This window comes from Pteropus alecto, unplaced genomic scaffold (assembly GCF_000325575.1).
Source record: "Pteropus alecto unplaced genomic scaffold, ASM32557v1 scaffold25, whole genome shotgun sequence".
NCBI lineage: Eukaryota > Metazoa > Chordata > Mammalia > Chiroptera > Pteropodidae > Pteropus > Pteropus alecto.
Window position 1 is genome coordinate 36,917,544 of NW_006441955.1, and position 1,038 is coordinate 36,918,581.

A 1,038-nucleotide genomic window follows, 5' to 3' on the forward strand; every position below is an offset into this window, starting at 1 on the left:
GATGCACCGTATAGTCCTGAACTGGGATGCTAGAACAGAGAGAAACATTATTGGGGTAATCTGTGAATCTGAATGTGGTCTGCGGATTAGGTATCATGTGTCATTGTTAATCTCCTGATTTTGGTGGTCATACTATGGTTAAGTAGGAGTGTTCTTGTTTTAAGGAAATATCACTAAAGCATTTAGAGGTAATGGAGCATACTATCTGCAACTTACTCTCAAATGGTTCAAAAGTTACATTGGATGAGACTACACTGAATTTATACATAAAGTAAATGAACGTCTTTATAGTATTGAGACTTTCAATCCATGTACATCATGGAGCACTCCATTTATTTCCTTAAATATCTCTTGATATAGTTTAAAATTTTCTCCATGAAGATCTTGCACATATTTTGTTAGATTTATTAAGTATTGCAAAAATTTTATGCTATTATTTAAGAGATCTTTCTAAAAACTTTCATTTTCTGTTAGTTGCTGATATAAAGGAATACAATTGACTTTTGCATATTGATTGTGAATGCAGCAACTTTGCTAAACTGTAGATGTGAATGAATTGTCTACATATATAATCATATCAACACATCAAAACTTCCTTCCTCTGGAAAAGATAAATCTAGAAAATTACATTGACTATAACTTGTCAAAAAAATATACAAATGGTTGCCATTTTAAAGAGATTTTTATAGTTGTACGAAAACAGTAACACAATGTTAGTTGGAGTAGTGTAGACATAGTACCGTATTTAAATTAAATCACCCAAGGAAGCGAGGTATGATTCTGTTTGCCTCTGAGATCTCTCTCTAGGCAACAAGTCCCTCATAGGGATCATATCTTCACCTCTGTATCAAAAGAAATACACTGCCTACGACGCACTCAAAGTAATTTTAAAAACTCATAGATTCCAATTAAGTTCTCGGCATGTAAAACAAGCCTATGTAGGGAAGTTTCGATTGACCCTTCACAACTGACTTCTTGGGGACTTGAACATGATTTCCGTGAGGCTTCCTGGTGGTCTGGCAGCTCTAAAAGGACTTC